Source organism: Gambusia affinis, linkage group LG13, assembly GCF_019740435.1.
Source record: "Gambusia affinis linkage group LG13, SWU_Gaff_1.0, whole genome shotgun sequence".
Lineage (NCBI taxonomy): Eukaryota > Metazoa > Chordata > Actinopteri > Cyprinodontiformes > Poeciliidae > Gambusia > Gambusia affinis.
The window spans coordinates 14,954,203-14,976,070 of NC_057880.1; the positions used below are offsets into that span (position 1 = coordinate 14,954,203).

General features: G+C 37.0%; 1 protein-coding gene across 7 annotated transcripts in view; it reads right to left on the reverse strand.

Annotated features, from left to right (window-relative positions):
* Positions 1-21,868, reverse strand: part of LOC122842291 (Kv channel-interacting protein 2) — a 105,018-nt gene that overhangs the window by 61,865 nt on the left and 21,285 nt on the right. The gene's annotated exons all lie outside the window — the stretch shown is intronic.

The following is a 21,868-nucleotide window of genomic DNA, read 5'->3' on the forward strand; positions in this document are numbered from 1 at the left end:
TATGAGCAGTTGTTTACTGCAGTGGAGTTAAATTAGCATAGTATTCTCCAATTTTGTTTAGTTGTAAAGTATACCAAAAAAATTCAGTTTTTTTTTTTTTTTAAACTGTAATCTATCTTCTTTGTCTAACTGTTTCTAACTGTACTTGTAAAGTATTTTACTTTGAGAGATGGTATTATGTATCACTTGGTTATAACTAGTGATTACTTCACCAATTGTTGCCAATCTTCTCAAACCAGTCTGCCCATCCACCACTCATTTTTGACACCACAAGGAATGCATCTGCCTCGCAGGGGACACACAACCATGCACATGCAAACTTAAAGCAAAGGCAAACTATTCAGTATTAAGTGAAGATAACAATCCTGCTGCTGGACTGTGGGAGGAAGCTGGAGTACAAGGAGAAAACCAGGACCTCTTAGTGAAAGACCGCAGTGCTACCAACCGTTTCATCACCCAGTCACCAACAATCATATCACATTTAAAGCCACTTAAATCCCATCTTGTTCCCATTCTGATGCTTGGTTTTTATTTCAGGAAGCCATTACCACAGCTGAATAACTAAATGCATTGAGTTGCAGCCATGTGATTGACTGACTCATATTAAACAGACTTGCACACTAAGGTGGTAAGAGGCTATAAAGCCATATAGAATATTCCAGACTTGTCAGATTAAAAGTATCTTTTGAAAGCAATATTCATAAGCAGGTATCACAAATACTTTTTACTATAGTTCAAAGGAGTTTGCTGTGTGGACATAGAGAAAAATTACCAGTCTAAAGACTTTGTATTTTGCAAAATCTTGCAATTGTATTTCGTTTCCCCTTTGTGTATTATTGTCAGCATTCTACTTTTGGTGGAAAATTATAACACTAGACAGTGTTTTTAATGAGCAGCATATTGTGATTCTTTCAAAAGAAACAAAAAAAATAGATATGACTTGATTTTAAAAGATAGTGAAGTTTCCAAAACAAGGACGGTCTCATTTTTCAAACCAAGAAAAAAAAGATAAAAACTACCTTATTTGCCTTCCATCAAATTTATCAGACAATGAAGTTCAACATCACATCATCTCCATCTATATCTAAAGCTTCACTAAAAGGAGGTATCTTACTGCTATTTTATCAATTCAGGATTTCAAGACATTTAATTTTTGTTGAAAAAAATATTTTAAGGCTGTCCCTCTGTGGGAGTAACTTTCTTGAAAAACTTGATCTGTGCATTTCCCTATCGACTTTATCTTTAAATGATCTTGCAAGAATCATTTTAAGAAAGTCTTAAGATAAGCTTGTTTACCTACAAACTTTTTGCTGAGAACAAGGGTGCGCTCAAGTTAGTGGCCCCATTCAGCGTGCTATCGCATTTATTTTTAATCTGCGTGTTTCCCCTTCATTGCCAGCCACCGGCCCCCTCTTGGCTTCTCAAGAGCCATTAACAGGGGTTCAGCCTGGTGTGTCTGATGAGGACAGCTGCTGGATTAAATGGCCCATCTGTATCTAAATGATATAATCAGTCGTAATAGAACAGGGACAGATCAGTCTCAATGCTGTCAACCATCACAGGAGAAGAGGTCACCTTCAGCAGGACTTAGATAATCCACCTGGCAGGGAATCCACACAAACTTTCTGGGATGAGTCTAACAGTATGGGACAACGCGAGTGTGTGGATGGCTCTGTCATGCATGCATGAGTTAAGGATGCTATTTATCTTCTACTTTACTTGTACTGAACTGGATCACAGTCATGGTGGGGTTAGGTCATTCATCAGAGAAAATTGGTGCTAACAAGCACAGAAAACATGCTGGATGGCTGCCCAAAGATCTTAAAACTGCCATTTACTAATGCCTTGCAAAAGTTTTCACATCCCTTAAAATGCTCTTAATTTTTTTCCAGTTTTATTAGAGTTTTCTGTGCTATAACAACACAAAGTCATTGTGAGGTAGGAGTGAGGCATGGATTCAGAGTAACTGAAACTAATAAATGAATGAGAGATCAACCGGCTTCTGTAGATCTTGATGGGATGCTGGAGAGGTAATTCAATCGTTTGAATCCGATATGATAGAGATCAAACACATCTAAAACATGAGACCAACCTGAAACATCTACACAGAAGTGCTACATAAAAAGACCCCAGGCAGGGATTCAGATACAGGATGTTCTTGTTGTATGGTAACAGGGCAGCCAAACAGCAAGGTTCAGCGGGTGAATGCTTTTGTAAGGTACTGGATCTTCTAAAAATGTTCTTGCACAACACCTACGTATTTCCAACCACATAGAAAAAGAAAAAAAAAAGAAAATCAAGCAAGTAAAAATGAGCAAAAATGTTTGATCTATGCTTCGCCCAGGTTTTCTTTTTTTTCTTCTACGGTTTGACAGCTTCTCCATATGTGCTCTTGCTACAAGTGTTATGATCCTAATTTGATCCTCACAATAAGAGCACTAATAGCAGCTTTGATCACGACAAGTGCAGCTCTTCCTCTGCTATAATCGCTGACTCTCTTCATGTAAGCTCTCTTGCCTTCTACACTTTCTCAAAGAGCTCTCTGTCTGTTCGGCAGACTAAGGTGAACTTTCCACCTCACTCTACTCAATTTTCAGAGCTCACTGTCATGCTTCTTCAGTGTTTTTTAAGTGGCTCCAGTCTACTTTTTTCAGCTGAGTGCATGAATGTGCAGGGTAAAAGTCACTACTTTATATCATTGATATAATGATGTAGGCGGTAGTGGTATAGCAGGAGCTTAACAGAGGTCCTAGACCTCGAGGTTAAAGACATTATGTATAAGTCTCCATTCATCTGGTTTTCTTTTGTCTTATGAAAACCTACAAGAACAAAATAAATAAGGAACATCAATTTAACGACCTACATACAAAACTTCAAGCTTTAGCCTGCTTGCAACATTCGTGTACAGTAGGTTTTCTTAGAGTGTTCCTGCAAGTGGTTTTGTATTAATGAACAGTAACTGAGTAGAAAGCAGCTCAAATTGGCTGATTTTACACAAACACCCAGAGGCTGATGGGAAACGAGTGGGTGGACAGGTATAGATCGGTGACAGAAGGAGAAGGAGAAAAAAGCAGGCTGGATAAATTGGATCAAGTTCATTCGTTATCACACTCTAATGCTCTCGTTCATCCTGTATTTCTGTCAGGTATTCTGTCTCTTTTTTTTCTTTAAGACAGGATTATTTTTAGGAAATTTCTTGTCAACGGTGGCACCTAGATTCTCTGCATGTACTAGTACACGAAACATTCCATAAAATGCAACATGAGGTGTACAACCTCCTCTTTCTGCCCAAGTTAATTTTAACATTAACTGTCATTGTAACACATAGTTTAAACGCTTCTACTAATTGAGCTTTTGTGGATCAGGATGAATAGTTTGCATCCCGTGTACATTACACCCTCTCTGTGCTGGTCTTGGAAAGTTTCTTTATAAACTACACCCCCTGTGCTTCTCTCCTGCTGTTCACTTTCTTCTTTTATTCTGCATGGGTGACAAAGGATGAGAGGCAACATGAGGTTAGACATGCAAGGCAGTGGAGGAGAAAAAGAAACTCTTCAGGGTCTCTCTTCACAAGTTTACCTTTATCCGTTATACTGTATATAGTCAAGCTGATTTTAAATGCAGCCTCACTGGCCATTGTTCCCAATTCACTAAGTCCTCTGCCCAAGTGTGGAGCACTCCTATGCAAATAAAACCCTCTTTTCTCTGTTGAGAAGGCCGAGCTTTAGTCCTGCAGGCCAGAAAGGATGCTCTGGGGGTGGAGGTGAGTTGTCTCTTATCTTCATCAATTCATACTCACTTATCAGCCCATCCCAGCCAACCAATTCTGTCTCATTCACCCACTATCTCTGACTCAGTCTTTTATCTCCTACCATTTGTGTTTTTAACTTTTAATTGTTGACACAAAGTTTGGAAGGATGGACAAGGACAAAATACCTAGGAAAAAGACAGGGAGGTAAGCACAGAATAATGATGAACCATGAAGAAGAATGTGTCGATTTAGAAGCACAATTTGAACATTTTGTTCTTCTGCTTTAACTTATTGTTAGATTTTTAGGCTTTCCTGAATATCAACAACTTTCTTAGAAAAAACAGTATATTACCTGTATCAGGAAAATGTGTCATATTAGTTCAAGAGTCAAGGACAAACACTGATAAGAGAAACGATTGCCCACTCATGCAAACTGCCATTAACGCAAAACATCTTCAGAGGAATTTTACATCCTGATTGATTCAAGCAACCTTCAAATCTGCTTACAGGGGACAGTTTTTCTATTTCGGTGCTGGAAAACTGTCGAGGGACCAAAAAGATATCCTGACAGTTACATAAACAAGGATAGATAAGGAGAGCTGTCGCCACAGGAGCTGCATCTGTTCCTAACTTGCTAAGGTGACATGTTTACTCTAAAAGGTAGTCAAGGGCAGATCACAACAAAACCAAGACACTTACTGTTGCTAGACTACATGTGGACTCACTTGCTAATCTTTTATTCATGAGGTGAAGAACAGAGCTGAATGATGAAGGAAACGTGTGTTTAAAGGGTACATGACTGGATGTCACTGTAGCTCAGTGGGTAGTAGTTGTCTTGCAATCCAAGGATTATAGGTTTGATTCTGGCTTCCTGTCACATGATAATTTATCCCTGCGTAAGTCAAGGGCTACCAATCAGTGTATAAATGTGAATGGGTGGATGTGGCTCTAGTGTAAAGTGATTTGAGTTGTCAATAAGACTGGAAAAGTGCTATAATAGTGCAGTCTATTTAAACGTGACTTTAAGATTATAGAAAAAAACAAGCAGAATATCAAACAGAGTGCTATTAAAACCATAACAGACTTTTTCAAATCAAGGGAAAGAATCCTACATGAATGACGCCTCCTGACTTTATGCACAAGACATACCTCAGTGATATATGAGAAGTTCTGATACTTCAAATGGCCTGTTAAAGTTACTTGTGTTTAATTTCTTTGTTTCTGTGAACATTTAGGTCAAGTAAAATACTCTGCACTTACACTTCTTCCCGTTATTTACATTTTTTTTTTTTTGCAATCTTTGGCCTTTAAATTAATAGCTTAACTCTGGCTTCAAATTTTAATGCTGATTATGTTACAGTCTCTTGGCCCAAGCTAGGCAGAGTTGCAATCCATAACTAAAGGTCTTAGAGTAAGAGGCCAAGCATTTAATGATTCCGAAAGTATGCAGAAAAGCTTTGAGGTTGCAGGAAGGAAAGGACAATGTATCCATTAATTGGTCATTTTAAAGCTGGAATTTTTGTGTTATGCTAAGAAGTATTCTGAGAAATTAATCTAGAATTGGCTTTGGTTGCATGTTTGCCATGATGTTCATCAAAAGACAATACTCAGCTACAAGCAATGGGCTAATGATCAGTTCTATATCATTTTAAACCATATTTTCTGTAAAGTATTGGCTAGTCTAATGAGAAAATGCTAAGAATATCCATTGTTTGCTACTGGGATAAACTGTGCCAGATGCCCAGACATGTTGGCTACTGCTCCCGGGACTATGGTAATTAGTCAAAAGCTGATGGGTTTACAGATTGCTTCCGAAAGAACATAACAACTGTGCACTGCAGAGCTGTCAAAAGATCAGGGGAGAAATTAAGAGTTATCCTCAAAGCCATAGTCTTTTTGCTTACAGTCGTTCTGTATAATAATTGCTTTGAGACAGGCTTTAAAAAAAGTAATTTCTGAAGTAATTCACAATCACAGTAGAAACATTGTTACAAAAAACAATCTCTATAATCAGTCTATAGGTGTGTTTTTCCCTGCATGTCAAGGAAGTGACAATTTAAATATAACTGGAAAGTTTTCACTATTTTCAAAATACAACTTTTTCAATACAACTCTCCCTAACTACACAATTTGTCTCCAAGTAGACCTCAACTGTGACATTGGATAACTGTATAAGAATAAAGTCTTCTTTAGACGACCAAAGACTTTCATTAAACATAGGAAATTAAAATCACAACCAGCTCATGGCAGAAACGAGGCATGAAGCATAGAGGAAGAAAAAATAGAAAACTGTGTCCTTCTGAAGAAACTGATTCCTTTTCTGAACCAGGTAAACATCTGTTCTAGAAGTATAAGTTTCAATAAAGTTCAACTAGAGTGTGGGTGACAAATGTTACAGTCTAATAAAAGTGCCAGTGGTGTTGAACAGAGAAGACATAAAAGCTCTTTATAAGTAGGGTGTAGGTGTACGGTTTTCTATACAGGAGTGACAAAGATAATACTTAAAAAGCAGAAAGGAAGGAGTGCTTGTGTGACATTTGAGTGCAAAGGCCATCCTACCACCTACTGTAGCTTTATGTGGGACACAGTTTTGGTGCTCTAGAGCAGCTTCCACCATACAACATATAAAGCAAAAATGTAATGTATAAAGAGGTTAAGGTAAAAGGAGGGAAGGTTCTTACAGAGGATGTGGACGAAGCATGTAAAAACTACAGGTTAGTTAAATCTTAGGCAATACCAGAGATACCTACCTGAGCTTACCCATATTGTTTACATACACAATGCAATCAATGTTCGCATCCAGGAAATGACAACTTCCAGAGCTCTCTAAGCAAGTCATGAGTTTTGTCAGTAAAACTACACTTACTTTTTAAAACATGAATGGCTAAAAATATAAAATGCCATGCTTTAATATTATTAAAATATTTTCTTCTCATTTTGATTTATTCTGTCCTATAGAGACCTTGATAGACCAGTAGCACACATTTTTTCTACTGAGGAAATGTTTGAAAGTTTTTATGACACATTTTTTTGATTACCTCTTTCAATTCTTACAGCACACTACAACAAAGTATGAGCCTTCAGACACACTGAGACTTCAGAGCTAGATCTCTGTAACAAGTTAGCAGGTGTTTAATACCAAAACTAACTTACAGCTGAGCTGCAGCTGAATTGTTTGTTCCTTGCTTGATGCTTGCACAGCTATTGAGTTCTGTTCTACTGATTTTCTTTTAATTTACTGTTAGAACACATATTAGGGATATGATGAACTGGATCAAACACCTCAAGCCTAAAAGTAATTTCCCTGACAAAATCTAACCCAGAGGATTTCATGCTAAGTTTATATGCTTTGTTTAGGAACAAAATGTGCCCCCACTCAAGACTAGCAGGCATTCTGTTGTTTATATCGCTTCCTCATTCATCACACAAGGTTAATTGATAAGACGACCTTTATTTTAGCAAGTAAGTCAAAGACACTGCAGGTCTGCTAACACCCTCAGCTTGGGGAGGAGATAAATACACAGTATGTGTATATTTATTCAGGAAGCAGACAACAACCTAATCTCAGAGTTTGTTATCAAGTCAGGAAATAGAGAGATTAAAGCAGCTTGATGTGAGATGTCAGTCTGTCAAAGCATTAAAATCAAATCAATTTCTGCTTGCTGCTGCGCTTCTACAGTCTGTAAATACATTAGAATATTGAATAAACCACAACGACAATGATGCATTTCCTCAGAAATGCTGACAGATATATAACAAAACATAGCAAAGCAAATGCACACGCAAGTATAGTTGATTTTCTTTTTGAATTCAAAACAAAGTCAGAGATAAAGAGTTTGGTCATGCATATTCCAATCCAGCTCAACACAACACAAGCAATTGAGAATACAGAGGAAAAAAATGGAATGGGTACATTTTTAAAACGAAGTCCCTACAGCATCGATTCAGTCCTGCTCTATAAGCAGAGAGTGACATAAACAGATGAATTACTGTCAGCAACGCTTCCTCCACTACCTGTTGAGACCGAATTTTATTAAAAGAAAAAAAGTCAAGAGCACAACAATCATGATGAGAAACTGTCACCACTTTATGTGCATGTAATTAGATGAGCTTGGGCGAGCGTATCAGAGAGGGATCCTGAAAGACAGCCCAGAAATTAATTTAAGTTAGTAAAAAGTTGCTCCTTTTAAGGCAATGAGTCCCATCTGAATAACCCTGAGCCTGACAATCAGAGGTGCGTTAAACCATGTATGGTCAGAGGGGGGCAGCATGGCTATAAAAAAAGCTTGAAGGCCATATGAATTCAAACAGAGAACATTTTATCTACAGTGTGTTTAACCTAGATTTAAATATTTATGTTACCATATTGCAAGATTTTTGGCTTCCTTACCCCTAAGGAATAGTAATCTCTAATACGTCATTAATCTCATGATTTGCGGTTGGAAGAGGTGAGGTAGAAGCAGTGGACTCATGAAATGATGCTTTTAATGTTGATTCCAGAAGTACAAAGTCCAATTATCCAGGGAGCACAGAGGGAGAGCGGAAGGCTAAAGCTCATAAAACTGGTAGCAACTGGAACTAAACGGACGGCAGCAACAGACGTAAACCAACAGAACAATGAGACAGATACGACAAGGACCCGACAAAGAACATGGAACACAGGTGGCATTAAATACACAGAGGGAACGAGACACAGCTGAGATTAATCACGGGGTAGACAGGACAACACAGGAACTGAATTAACTGACACACACAAAAACCTAACTTTAACACAGAGGAAAAAACCAAATCCTTGCAATTAATTTCTGGACCAGTAATGCATGATGGATTTATAGAACTGTACTGAGAGATTTAAAGAAATTTCAATGCAAAACTGAAACTCTATACTTGTTTTCAAGATTTATAAACTAATGTTGACTGATTTAGCAGTTAATGATGTCCTCCAACACTTTCAAAATATCCTTTGATATACTTTAATTACAAATATTTAACAATGTCACCCATCAAATTCAAATTAAAGGATTTGCTCTAATCCAACAACTCTTTCATAACTCATGTATAAAACCACTCAGCCACAATAGAGTGGTTTATCCAGTCAGCGATTATGTATTTTAATAAAAGACAAATGGTTATCCTTTTCTGATTTTTGAAGATATTTCATCTTCCCTTTGATAATGCATCTTTATCTCCAAAGTTCAAATGACGGGTCAAATATTGTCTTGATTTCAGAGAGAAAATCCACTTGATGTGAAGTCTTTAGGATTTAAATGTGCAACCCAGATAGGCTATGTAATGATTCTGAGATTCAAATTAGAATGAATGAGTATATTGCTTTCCTTCTAGCTAAAATAATCCAGTCTGCAATCGTAAAAATCTGCCTGACACATGATTTAAATTTAAACAAATTATGATGTAAAAAAAAAAAATGAAACAACTGAGGTTCATCAGCCCTGTGTTTTCCATGAAGTCATGAGTAAATGTTGGCATGCAAAGAAAATTAGCAATCATGTTTGAAATAACAGAACCAAATTGGTTCCTCTACAGCAGCAGCTGCAATCCAAATAATTAAACTACCAGGGTTCCAGCTTCATTTCTTTGCAGCATTATCTCGATGATTGGCTTGACGGTCTGTCCTCCTGTACAAACACACCTGCAAATGTGTTTCTTGTGATTGCCAGACTTCCCTATGGCACCTAATGTTATGAAAGTTCATCCTAACAAGAAAAAGCTTACTGAATTGGTTTTCATACTTTACCTCCAAAAACCTTTGTACTCATTCATCAACTTTTCACAAATTGAAGACAAGTTAATTTTAGAAATATAAAAAATAAGGACAATAGTGTGTAAATGTGTGCATGAATAGATGAATGAATATAGAGTGAAGCACTTTGGGGTCCTCTGGATTTGGTAAGGTGCTACACAAGTAAAGGCCATTTACCAATATGATCAATCAAACATCTGTTTGCTTCTGCCATAATCTCTGTGCTAAAATATTTTGTGCTAAAATATATTGTATCCTAATTAGGTGAAATTCCCTAATTTAATGCTGTTCTCATTCGTGCATATTTTTTTCTGCTGCTCTTGTCAGAAAGCAATACAGGTCTAGATTTGTGATTGGAGGATGGCCAATTAAATGCATTTAATCATGGTCACCTATAAATTTGTCATTTATGACATTAAACAAAAAAATATGGCTCTTGTCAAATTGTCAAAACTGCTCAAATAATATAAGAAATAATCAGTTTCCAGAAACTCTTAAAAGTATTTTTCAAAAGAAAGGGAAGTTACCAGAGAAACAAATTCAGTGTTTAAAAAAACCCACTGAATTTGAGAAAACTTAAAACACATCCTACAATGAGCAAAACCTTCCAAACTTCCATTTTTTTTCTCTACATCTATCATAGACATCAGAACATTTCTCAAAAAATTACAATCTATGTCAATGTAGTCAAATGGTGCGTGCAAAGCAGATAACATCATTCCATTAACCATTCTCCATTATGGTTAAATTATGACCTAAAAGTCTCTCAGTTTACATTTTAAGGTTTTCAGTTCAAGTTCCTTGGTTAAAAAAAAACAACCTATTCATGTTCTAAGTTTAAGGAAAATACTAAGTGTACTCATGAATATCCTCATTTTAACAATATTGCGCAATACTAAGTCCACATCCTCAATTACAGTTTAAGATAAAAAAACGTGAATTAGTTTACAATATGGAGGTAATTGTCCAGTAGTGATGTAAGAAACATCTACAATCAATGCACATTGGCAAAGATTTGCAGACACCAAACAGGGGATTCATTACTGCACTTAAGTGAGCAAAGCAGAGAGACTAGCCAAACTCATTACCAGCCAGAGGCTGGAGGGATTGGAGCATAAGGCAGATTAAGGACAAGAAATACTGAACTGGTAAGAGTATTTTGCTACAGACACCACCTTAAAGTTGTAAAACTATACAGTATGAGCTCCATTAATTTTCGTATGTGAGCCTTTATGATGTAAATGTTCATGAGAGTGTGAAGCGTGCCAAATCATCGCCCCCCTGTGTTTTAGTGCTGGGGGAGCAGAGAGAAGAGGAGACCCCAAGCCAAGCTGAAGCTGGAACAGGATGATAAGACAGACAGGTTCCTCTGTCAGGACGCAGCTGAATAGGAGCAGAAGAGGAAAAGATGAGCACAGATGAGCAAACTGGAAGAGGAGGGGTGTATGCCACAGAAATATGACAGTTTCATAATACAGAAGCAAGGATGTCTATGTGGGAATATCTGTATATATCTGAGTGTGTGGGAGTGTGTTTTAAATCAGCACATTAGACACTGGCGTTACCTAGATGCGAGTCCCATCTGTCTCAAACATATTCAAAGAACAGGGTTCAAAATGTAAAACTTCTCTGGGGTCAGAAAGAAAAAGGCTCACCGGTGAACATAAAAGCAAATTTAGGCAGGAAAGATCCTGCTTTCATTTATAACTCAAGTAAGACTCCCTCTCCCCACCATTATAGGAAAACATAATGAGGGACAGGACACGCAGAATTGTGAATGGGAAGAAAAACGTACAAAAAGTAAAGAACGTCAAATGTATTTTAACTCACATATTTTTATTTGAGACAACCAGAGTGTGAATTGTACCACGACCATTCGGGAGTGTCAACGATTTTTTACTGAAATGTGAACATGGACGCATACAGTACAGGCACACCATTGAGAATGATTCACACAATAACTTTTGTTGTCTGAAGTAAAAAATAAAAATAAAAAAAAAAATTTAAAAAAATCAGGCATTGCTTTTTTTTCACCTTTCAGTTTTGCTCTACTTTTTAATGGTTTATTACATTTGGAGAGGTGTGAATACTTTTGGAAGAACTTGCAGCTCCTCAGTACAACATGATGTTTTATCGAAGAGTGACAATTTATAGAGATTCCAATGGCAATGCCTTAGGAAACCATAACTTTAGATGAGAAAATACTGGGGTTATTCTACTCACTGATTTGCTGTTGACTAGATATATTGCTGTGTTTGTGCCTGTTGATCCAAGCCCTGGAAAAGCTGCATATGTCAGGGACAAGATGAATTACAGCACTGTAAATGATATCTCTGGAGATTTAATATAAAGCATTGTTCTGATTGTGTCTTACCTCTCATGAGTCAGCCAGATGAAGACTAAGAGCAAGTGTAGGGACAGCATAGCTCTCTATGCAAATAGTTAAATGAATGAGTGGTGTTTATCTAGTGATGAATCATAGAAACTGAAATAACTGTGACCTGGAGTGGTTCTACCCGTACCTGCTAATCAGAGTTTTAAAATCCCACACCATTGAATAAAACAGAAGGTGCAGAATAATATGGCACTGATTAGGTTACCACATTGAATAAAAAGAATAGAAATTGATTGTAATATATTTAGACATTAGCCATTTGGGTACACTTTTCTTATACACCCGCATTTGTTAAAACAACCCTTTTTTTTATTTGATAACAATGTGGCTCCTCCTGGCTATAAGAGCTTTCTTTAAGTTGCTTTAGTGTTTGTAAAAAGAATCTGAAGAGAAAGTCCAGCTAAAACCTTTGTGAAAAGATTCATGTGCACATTCAAGAAATGTGTGCAGCCCAACACATCCATCCATAATAGAGAGTGAAAAACAATTCAACTTGAGTGAGTTGAAAGGAAACCCATACTTGTACAGCAGCTGTCTTTTCGTGACAGAAAACTGCTTTTTTGTTGTGCTGGCTTAGGATGAGGGGGCTGATAATGGAGGTGAGGACGAGGAGCGAGGCAGGAGGATTATTGTCAGAGCAATCCTGTCATGACTGCCACAATGCAGGTTGCAAACACAGAGAGAAGAGGGATGTTATAGGAGAAGGAGAGGCAAGAATAATTTCCCACTGAGCCATGATGGATTGCATTTTTACAAACAACTTCAATGATAGAGCAGCTTATCTATTTCCATGCCGTTTCCCCACACAGTCAAGATTGTTGTTTCCTTCATGCAAACTATAAAGACGGTAAGATGAAAACAAACATACAGCAGTAAATTTAGATTTTCCCAAAACACTTATATGACTTAACAGTTGCCAATGAGGAGATTACAATATGCCGCTTTTTTTTTTACACCCTAACGGTTTTAGTACTCATTTTAAAAGTTTAAAACCACTTCCCGGTAAATAAAAAAAGTTACTCATGCTGGGATAAAGTGATGACACCATTACCTCAGATGAACAGCATTAAAGTTAAGATTGTGAAATGCTCATCACAGTTTATTCCAGCAAGTAGGGAGCAGTCAGAAAGTATGAATCAGAACGCAGCATAAAGATCATTCAAGTAAATAAACTCATGGATGAGACACATAGACCTACTGTATTTGAAAGCAAATAGTACTTCAGTGACATTTCTTGGCTTCTAAAGATTTCATTTAAAGAAAGTGCTCGGTATGAGTGAGGATTATAATTTGAAATAATGGGAAAATGTCACACCCACTTACACCACCAGGGCATTTGGGACGCAAAACTGCCTAGGATGAGCAGCAGCCAAGGCAGCGAGTTGCTCTGTATGCATGAGGGGAAAAGACAAGCACTTGCTGCTGTGGTTTTACTAACACTCAGGAAGTGTGGATGTTTTCAGCTCACATCCACATCTGTAAATCCTATGTCACTTCCTTCCTTTAGTTCACTTTTTTTGTTTATAAAACAACAACAAAAAACACTTTTCCAGGAGGACCAAAGTTTGTTTCTGTGGTCCACACCAGGCATCACAGCTTTGCTTTCACATTTTCACAACAAAGTAGACTGCCTGAGAAAAAAAAACCTCTATTGCCTTTAAAACACACAGAAGTGTTTAAGTGCCAGAGGTAGGAAATACATTTAAGAGCAGCATGTCACTATAACAAGAAACTTTCCCTTTTTAACAATATATAAAACTCATAAACACAAAAAGTTTCTCATGAGTTTGTCACTTTAACGAGACAGGTTTTACAGCTTTTTATAATGAGAAGCCTTCTTGTTATTACAAGATATAAGTATATGTTCCTTTGACAGATTACACATTTTAAAAAAAGGCATTAAAGCATCTCCATCAGACTCTCCTCCTATTCACTGTGTTCCTTCAAGACAACATTTGAATCTCCCAAAAGATGTTGTTTTACTATTATTATCTTTCTTATTTAAACTAGAAGATATGTTGTATGTTATGACGAGTTTTAGATCTAGTTAAAATTAGAAAGTGTTCTTGTTTTAAGAAGTTTTTTATCTTGATTTAAAAAAAAGAAAGTTTCTTGTTATCAGGAGACATTGGTCCTGAATTTATTTCCTAGCTCTGGCATTTGAACACTTCTGTAAAATCAGACCAATCAGCTCTGTTGAAATCAGCCTTAGTTGTGAACTCCACTGAAAATGTGTCACAAGGCATGCAGGGCACTAAACAACCATGTAGAAGATCGCCTGGTCGTATGGGTGGTTGTAGCTGGTTCTACTTAGCATTGACTCTGAGGGGCTGAATACAAAGGAAAGTAAAAAGGTTTTTAGATTTGGAAAAAGTTTTGAAAACTATAGGTAAATTTTTTCCCTTCAGTTTCACAATCATTTAATAATATGTGTTGAACTTTCACAAATAAAAATCCAATTAAGACAAATTAAAGGTTGTATCCGCATAAAAACGTGTATACTCTTCACCTCACTTTGTCCACCTTGGTTGTAGCACACTTTATTCAAGCCCAGAATGTGAGACCAACTAAAAATATTCCCTATAAGCATTATGCCAACAGAGGTGCATGATGACAGCCGTCCTTTTCTGGCTGCTTGGAAGAGATGACAGTGAGCAGCTGGGGCAATATAGTCCTGGATCAACAAATCAGCAGGCATCAGTCTCACCTCTTCTCTGCATGTGTGTGTGTGTGTGTGTGTACATGAATCGCCTGGCCTCAGTTGACTCCGTATTAGTCAAGTTCTACACCTCACTAAATGGAGGCTGCAATAGTTTAACAATTTTTTATTTGATTCTCTGTCTTTTATTGGAGACACGGCAGAAGAGAAAATGATTCCAGTGCACTTCTAGTTTGACGTTATTTGACTGTCTGACCTGCATGCTGACATCTGGTTTTATTGAATGTGTGTGGCTTTACAGCCTGTGGCATTGTATGTCTGTGGTTTTGTCTGGGCCACTGTCTTCATCACTTTTAATTTCATCCGAGATCTCTCCCCCTCTTTTTGTGCAGAAGAATTTAATCGAAACAGAAAGAGAAAGGCTGATTTGAGGCCAAACAATTCTTATCAGTTTCATTCATATCATGAGCACAATCAGCAGTGATTGAGAGGGCCTCCGGAGATCACTTCAATCGTCCTCTTTTATTCTCCGTCTCAGTCACTCGCACACACAAATACAGAGGATAAAGGGTGTTGGATCGACTTCACAAAGAGTACATTTGTATGTGTGTACTCCTAAATCATAAATGAAATACTGACAGATCAATGAAATTACTCTGAATCACACTTTTAGTTCTGAATGATGATAGAAAACTTGTATTTTTTGGTCTTTTTAAACAAACTCAATCAAGTGTAAGAAATACGACAGGATTAATAGGAATAATCAGCATTTGTGCTTACAAATTTGGAGTTTGATACAAGTACGGTGGCCGAGAGGCACAAACATGCAGCAAACAGCGAAAAGCAATGCAAACAGGTGTAAATAAAAAAACAGTTCAGTGTTCTTCAACACTCACTTGCTGAAGACACAAGTTGCACTTAGTGCATTAAAGTGTGTGATTGTCATTGTAGTTGTAGTAGTAACAGTAAAAAATGAGAATCTACTAACTGCAACTTGTTTAACGAAATACTCCTTACACATAACAAAATAAACCACTTTGCTGCCACTATTGTACCAGGAGTTTCTAACCTAATCAATCCTCCGGCAGAACGACTAGTAAGACACACAAATATAACAGTGGGAACTTGCTTAATATTGAATTAAGTTTCAGAGGTTTACACAATCATCATGTATTCTCACACCATTTTTAACTTGCCAACTAGAAATGTATTATCCTACAACATAGTTTTAAATCATGTTGTAAATGACTCGCTAATATAAAGTAAAGCTCTCTTTCTCTTCACTCATGCAGCTGAGGGAGGTTGTACCTTTCCGTTTTACTCTTGATCGACACCAAACAGAAGCAGAATAGAAAATGAGTAGCTGATGCAGCTCAGGCTTGTGATCTGCTGTTTCAGTGTCATAATAAAATTAGAACAAGTTACTGTCTGACAGCTACAAGGACACAATAACACATTGGTCCAGATTTTCTGTTTACAGACCCAAAACATTGATGTTTCTCTTAATATTACAAACAGGGCTTACAAGCAATTTAATAAGGCAAGTACTTAAAGCAGTGCTTGACACAAACGGCACAGTGAAAAGTAAACAAACCCCCATTCAAATTCTGGTCAAAAAAGTACCATGAGACACCTGCAAATTTCTTCATTTTTTGCCCCACTGAAATGATGGAATCAAACAACTTTCAGTAGCAGATAAGAATAACCCAAACTTACATGACAATATGAAGTAAGTTGAGATGTCTAAAAACACATCATGGAGAATACAAGAGAACAAAGTGACACTTGTTGGTCTGATGAGGGTTACTCAGACATTTCTAAGGCTCTGGGACTCCAGTGAACCACAGTCAGACTAGTCCAGCTAACCAAAAATACCATCTATGCTAAAGATCCAAAGTGAAAAACACAACTGACCAAAAGGAAAACAAATGACCAACTTAAAATTACAAATACACCTCTTTGTAGGGCTAAAGACTTTTGGAAACCCATTCTAAACTGATGAAAGTGAGGTGCCTGTTCTATTACCACCTGTGTTTAACACAACACTGAATTTCAGATAAACAACATCATAAGGACTGTTTAAAAAAATGCTGGTAGAAGTATGATGATCAGCGATTGCTTTGCTACATCAGGAACTGGATGAATGGTTATTATTAATAAAAATCAAGAAAACTGCTTTGTGGTAGAAAATTCTCAGATGGGCATCTGCCCAGCATGAACAATGAGGTCACACATTTAACCAGATTTTTAATAACTTATAAGTTTCTTATAGTACGGAGTTGGTGTAAACATTCTCATTGACTATAATGGATAAATAATTATTGCGAAGTTTGTTCCAAGACGCAAGCAGTGCAAGTTGGGGGAACTTCTGCTGCATTTACAACTGTAGAAAAAGATTAATTGAAATTTAGACTGTAGCCACTGTGTATTTATTTTATATTGTAAAAAGAAAATGCCTGGAAGAAACATCCTCTGATTTCCCTTATAAATTACCTAAAACTTGCTTTTTTGAAAATTAACACCAGAGGAATGATTTAAAAACAAATATGGTTATTGGATTCTACTTTTACTCGTGATACATGATACAATGTTGGATGTTCTATTTAGTGTTTCTAAAAGTCTAACAGCCACAGATGGTTAGAGGTGTGAATATTCTGGTAGGAAACCAGAAACGTTCAAAACCAGGCCAAAAATATTAAAAAAAGATAAATAGGCCAGGTGAGCAGTAACTAGACAAAGAGAGAAAAATGGGACGCTTCCCTTATGTCAAGTACAAACACACTGCTGCACACTGCATTTAACACATTTATTGGCAGGTTGAACCATTGTAAGAATCAGCCACTCATATTAACTTACATAATAAGGATCTATGCCCAAGACTCATCTCGTTTTTCTTCCAAGATGATGAGCCAACTCAAAAATGCTGCCACACTTGTACTTTGATGCCAGAAATCCAGGGAAGCCTCTGTTGTGAACAAGCGGGAACAAAACAACAAGCCCATATTTCACTACGTGAAATTTGTGTGGCCCTCATTAATAATCGTTACCCCTCTTAATGACTTTTTGCGAACGCAGTAGAACGTGCTCATCAGCCTAATTTACACTCATTAAATGCAAACATCTTGAGCTTATGAAAGCAACCCTTAGACAGGTGTTAGATCAGGACTGTCCAAGTTTTAATTATGACATTCATTAAAACTTTTTAATATTTTTGTAATTGCATTTGGTTTCTAGATGGTAAGCAGAAAGATTTGTATTTTGAACCAACTTTTCTTTTTATATACTGCAAATACACCCATTTATTAAAGTATAAAATGTCACTTTTTTTTATAAAGATTAGTCAAAGCCAATAGTATATTAAAAAATTATGATGTTGCACAGAGAATATTAAACTCAGACATCAATGCAGAGGGTTACGACCACCCAAGAAAGACCAAAGTGATAACAGCAATCTCTTCAGCAGCTCTAGTTGACAATTAAGATTAATATGGTGACTTAGCCAGTGAAGAGGAGAAAGGTGTCAAGAGAAATGGTGTCTCAGAGCAGTAACTTGGAGACATAAATTGGCACTCAATCAAAGAAGTAAAACTCCATTGTGGCAATCCCAGTCTGCCTATATTTCAACATAGAATTGAACAGCCACTTGAGATGAAAAATGTCATAAACAAATATACAATTGAGCAAGACACTGCTTGATAGTATTTAACGGGATATTACCTACGATGCTATGCATAATCAGTTTGTGTTTTACTTACGAGAATAATGTTAAATCATTCAACACTCACAACAGCTTTTTCACCTGAAAGTTTGGCTCTAAAACTTTCCCTAAACCTCATGTTACCCACAGTGTAGTAAGAATGTTGAGAAGCTGTCATTTATTTGGCTCAGACACCATAAAAAGCTGCTTGAGTTTATCTTCACATGTAAAGGGAGAGTGTGTATTCAATTCATGAAAGCAATACACAGACATCAGAGGTCTTGTATCAACAGATAACACGTAAAAAGTAAAGTACAATATACTTTTTTACTCAAGAAACCTTTTGGCAATAGTTTAAAGAATACCTAGTTGATGTAACTTGCAGTGTGAACGCAGCCAAAGAGTGCTTTTCTGTTTTTCTTTCTAAAACGTTTGTTTCAAAATTGTGTGCTTTAAAATGTGTTGCGTGTAATTTATGTTTTAGACTTAAAAAATATTTAGACTTTTTTTGCCTCAAAAATTTGATTTAGAGGTTTAACAACCCCTAAATATATATATTTTTTTCATTTTCCACCAGTCTGTTATCCATCAAGTAATTTTCATAAATATAGCCTATACGATTATTTACATCCAACATCCTTTATCAATGTTACTACTGCAAAAAATAAAAATAAAAGCAGGAAAACATGAATGTCACTTTCTGTTCTTTTTTAAAACTTAAGTGTCTCTCTTCATTTCTTTTTTGTTCACAGCCTCAGGTTCAGGTCCAGATTTACTGTCCGAAACTGTGTTACTGCTCCAGGCCGGTAATGATCCCATCGCTGTCGAGGCTGTCACTCCACCAATCAATCAAAGTTGCCTTTGTTAGAGTTTGCGAGCCTCTGACAATGTGTGTGCTGATTAGCAGACTCCATTCACTCTTCTGAAATCCCCGTGCCAGACTGTGGTGCCCAGGGAGAGGCACTTCTGGAATGTCAAGTTGCTTTGTGAGTAATCGGTTTACCGGCGCCGGAGGGAGAAAGCAAGCAGGGAAATAGGATTTTCAAGCCCCAAAGCCAACAAGCAAACAACCAGAACAAGCAAGTGCAAAGGAGATTATTAAAGCCAACTAATTTAAAGGTATGCATCATTAGATAATGCCAGAAACTACTTTGGTGTGTCAGCCTGAAAATACAGCACGGTTTAAGTCTGCACACACACTCAAAAAATTCAGTGAAGCCGAGCACATTACGCCTACATCAGCAGTTTACGATTTCTCAAAATCCTCCTTGCACACAGTTGTAATAATACCTTGAACCAGATAGCCTCCAAAATGAAATTGGTTTCATTTTCTTCTACCTTGTCAGGGTGTGCATACTTGGCTGGTGGAGAGTTTGGCTGACTTCAGCGTCTCCAGGGAAAGATAAAGACTGGGCTGTCAGGAATTGTCTCCTCTGACAACCTGGCCTCAGGCTGACAATACAGCGATGATGAAGGAAGTCGTTTTAAGGCCAGGGCAGCGAAGCCCTGCCAGGGAACTAATGATGGTGGCTTAACAATTTCTGCTCACCATGCAACGCGTGACATGGAGAGCCGATTCAAATTGGATTTTTATTATAGATTTCACTATTACAATTTATTTCTAACTCATCTGACTTGTCAACATATAGTCGAGCAGAAATGACCAAGACTAAATGCTAGAGGAACGCATATAAGTCCTCGCATGCTTATTATAATAATTGAAAAAATTGCCAGGTCTGTCCTCTGGGATATAAAACTGCTTTTTATCTTTCAATACCCAAAGAATATTACATAGAAAGTTTATTGTGAATACTTTGTGAAAACACAAATCTACCTCATTTGTATTTAATTCTGAGGATTATTTGGACTGGAAACAGTCCCATAACGCTTTTTTTTCCTGAAAAGTTATAGACAAGACATTTATTTAGAAGTTACATGTACAAATTTTATGTAACACTCAGTGAACTGAAACTTAAAGTAAATAGTTAAAGTAGATTAACTATTTGATGAGCATATATATGACTGCGAGTTAATAATCGCCCTACTATTGTTTTGTTAATCATTTTCCATGTCTTTTTATAACTTTCTCCAATAAATTAACAAAAGATTCAGGTCATGAAGTATCTTGACAGAAAATCTGTAAAATTGAAGAGATGGTTATTGTGGTTTCTAGTTTGTTCTCCACACATCATTTTATTGTAAAGTAATCTTTATTTATTTTCAATCCAAGTTAAATTTTTTCACACAATTTACATAACATCACCTCTTACCACCACTGTCCAGCAGAAGACAATCTCAATTAAAGTTCAGTCATACACTGTTTGCACAGGCACACAAGTTTAACTTGACCAATGGACTATTGATCCAACTATTCCCACTGTGCTTCCTTTCTTGACTGTGCACACATATGTGTACCTGCGCTTCTGTGTTAGCAGCGTTGTATTGTCAGAAAAAAAAAATGCTTAGCATCAGAGGAACAGTTTTAGCAGCACTGCTCTTATTTGATTTTTTGTTTTCCCATTATTCCATACAGATCCTTCCCTACTCTGCTTTTTAACAATTTAGGTTTTTTTAATATCAGTAAACGTTGCTCTAAAGGTTTCCAATGCTGCTGTTGGGGATAAGAAAATCAGATGCTTATGATTGTGAAGCATTCACAAACATTACCTGTAGATTAAAAAAAAAAAGAGTTCATAAATAAAAGTGGTGATAATAGGGCCTGTGTCAGCATGGTTACTAATTTGTGCAGTTAAACTGTCTCCATACAATACAAAGTGCAAAAAGCTCCATCCTGTACACATTCAACCGGACACACACATACACACTCTCCAGGCATCATTTTGGAGAAGCATTACTTATTACAATGAACTTGTTATATATACCCTTCAGACATCCTCCACACTAATGTAGATGGCTCCTCGCACGGACTACACACACACACACACACACATACACAAACATAGCAATCGCTTTTCTTGTAAAAAATACAGAGTGTTTTAGGGGATTTCTGTTCTTTAGACATTTATATAAAAGGTATGAAAGAGTATATTGAAGGACAGTCGTGTAGCTTGTACATGCAGCATTGTACTGCTTGAACATCTACTGTTCCTCATACCGATGAGTTACTCTCCATCTAATGGAAAGTGGCTGAGCTAATGCACAGAAAATCATCCTCTAATGCAGATCAGATGTTGTGACTGACAGAGCAGCGAAGCAAGAGAAGGGCCCACAGTGAGAGACACGGGGCTCTGTCACAGTTTGACGAGCTTCCTGTCAATCATTCAAGTTGATAAATGTTTCTAACGCCCCCAGCATCAAACAAAAACTCAAAGCAAAGGTTTTCTTTTATCCATATTATTCTGAAAGCTTTCTTAGCAAATTGAGTTTGCCAACCCCATCTTAAAACTCCTGTTGCTTTGATCTTCATCCTCCCCTATATTCCTGTCCTTGTTGCCTGCACACATTTCTGAATGGATGTGTGTGCAGAGAAGGAGGCAGGGATAACAAGAGGTTGTGCCACTACGAGAGAGGGAAGCAGGTCTGATTTTAATTAACGATCGTCTGGCCTTCTGTAGATTCTATCAAAGATTAAATCTCGTTAAAAT